Genomic DNA, 2,500 nt, shown 5'->3' with positions numbered 1-2,500 from the left:
TCCCTCTGTCTCTCTCTGTTTCTATCTTTGTCTCTATCTGTCTCTCTCTGTATCAATCTGTCTCTCTCTGTCACTCTTTCTGTCTATCTTGGTCTCTCTTTCTGTCTCTCTCTGTCTCTATCTCTGTATCTCTCTGTTTATCACTCTGTAGCTCTGTCACTCTCTGTGTCTCTCTCTGTCTCTCTCTATCTCTCACTGTGTCTCTCTGTCTCTCTCTGTCTCTCTTTGTCTCTTGCTCTGTCTCTCTCTGTATCTCCCTGTCTCTCTCTGTCTCTCACTGTCTCTCTCAGTCTCTCTCTGTCTCTCTCTGTCTCTCTCTGTGTCTCTCTCTGACTTTCTCTGTCTCCCTCTGTCTCTCTCTGGCTCTATCTCTGTCTCTCTCTGTTTATCACTCTGTCGCTCTGTCTCTCTCCTTGTCTCTCTCTATCTCTCACTGTGTCTCTCTCTGTCTCTCTCTGTGTCTCTCTCTGTCTCTCTCTTTCTCTCTCTATGTCTCTCTCTGTCTCTACCTCTGTCACTGTCTGTCTCTATCTGTCTCTCTGTGTCACTCTCTGTCTCTTTCTGTCAAAATTTCCATCTATCTCGGTCTCTCTCTCTGTCTCTCTCTGTCTCTATCTCTGTCTCTCTCTGTCTCTCTCTATCTTTCTCTGTCTCTCTCTGTCTCTCTCTGTGTGTGTCTCTCTCTCTCAGTCTCTCTCACTGTCTCTGTCTCTCTCTGTATCTCTCTTTGTCTCTGTGTCTCTTTGTCTTCTTTGTCTCTCTCTGTCTATCTCTGTGACTCTCTGTCTCTCTCTGTCTCTCTCTGTCTTAATCTCTGTCTCTCTCAGTCTCCCTCTGTCTCTCTCTGTCTCTTTGTCTTTCTCTGTCTCTATCTCTGTCTCTCTCAATCTCTCTCTGTTTCTCTCTGTGTCTCTCTGTGTCTCTCTCTCTGTCTATCTCTTTGTCTCTCTGTCTCTATCCCTGTCTCTCTCTGTCTCTCTCTGTCTCTCGCTCTCTCTCACTGTCTCTCTCTGTCTCTCTCTGTGTCTCTCTCTGTCTCTCTCTGTCTTTCTCTATCTCCCTCTCTCTCTCTCTGTCTCTCTCTCTGTCTCTCTCAGTCTCTCTCATTCTGTCTTTGTCTCTATCTGTCTCTCTCAGACTCTCTCACTCCTTCTCTGTCTCTCTCTGTCTCTCTCTCTTTTCGGTTTTCTGTCTCTCTCTGTCTCTCTCAGTCTCTCCGTCTGTATCTCTCTGTCTCTCTCTGTCTCTATCTCTCTGTCTCTCTCTGTCTCTGTCTCTCTCTCTGTCTCTCTCTTTGCCTCGCACTGTCTCTCTCTTTGTCTCTCTCTGTCTACCTCTCTCTCTATCTCTCTCTGTGTCCCTCTATGTGTCTCTCTATCACTCTCTCTGTCTCTCTCTGTCTCTGTCTCTCTCTGTCTCTCTCAGTCTCTATCTCTGTCTCTCTCTTTCCCTATCTCTGTCTCTCTCTGTCTCTCTCTGTCCCTCTCTGTCTCTCTCTGTCTCTCTTTGTCTCTCTCTGTCTCCCTCTCTCTCTGTCTCTCTCTGTCTCTCTCTCTTTTCGGTTTTCTTTCTCTCTCTGTCTCTCTCAGTCTCTCCGTCTGTATCTCTCTGTCTCTCTCTGTCACTCTCTCTCTGTCTCTCTCTGTCTCTGTCTGTCTCTCTCTCTGTCTCTCTCTTTGCCTCGCTCTGTCTCTCTCTTTGTCTCTCTCTGTCTACCTCTCTATCTCTCTCTGTGTCTCTCTCTGTGTCTCTCTATCACTCTCTCTGTCTCTCTCTGTCTCTTTCTCTCTCTGTCTCTCTCAGTCTCTATCTCTGTCTCTCTCTGTCCCTATCTCTGTCTCTCTCTGTCTCTCTCTGTCTCTCTCTGTCTCTCTCTGTCTCTCTCTGTCTCCGTCTCTCTCTATATATATATCTCTGTCTCTTTCTGTCTCTATCTCTGTTTCTCTCTGTCTCTCTCTGTCTCTCTTTGTGTCTCTCTCTCTTCTCTGTCTATCTCTCTGTCTCTCTCAGTCTCTATCTCTGTCTATCTCCGTCTCTCTCTGTCTCTCTCTGTGTCTCTCTCTGTCTCTCTCAGTCTCTCTCACTGTCTCTGTCTCTCTCTGTCTCTCTCAGTCTTTATCTCTGTCTCTCTCAGTCTCTCTCTGTCTCTCTCTGTGTCTCTCTCTGTCTTCTCTGTCTCTCTCTCTATCTCTCTCAGTCTCTATCTCTGTCTCTCTCAGTCTCTCTCTGTCTCTCTCGGTGTCTCTCTCTGTCTCTCTCTGTCTCTCTCTGTCTCTCTCTTTCTCTATCTCTGTCTCTCTCTATCTCTCTATGTCTCTCTCTCTGACTCACTCTGTCTCTCTTTGTCTCGCTCTGTCTCCCTCACTCTCAGTCTCTCTCTGTCTCTCTCTGTGTCTCTCTCTGTATTCTCTGTCTCTCTCAGTCTCCCTCTGTCTCTATCTGTCTCTCTCCGTGTCTCTCTCTTTCTCTGTCTGTCTTTCTCTGTCTCCCTCTGTCTCTC

Source organism: Mus caroli, unplaced genomic scaffold (assembly GCF_978045245.1).
Source record: "Mus caroli unplaced genomic scaffold, Mus_caroli_1 scaffold_43, whole genome shotgun sequence".
Lineage (NCBI taxonomy): Eukaryota > Metazoa > Chordata > Mammalia > Rodentia > Muridae > Mus > Mus caroli.
This window is presented reverse-complemented; position numbering follows the sequence as displayed.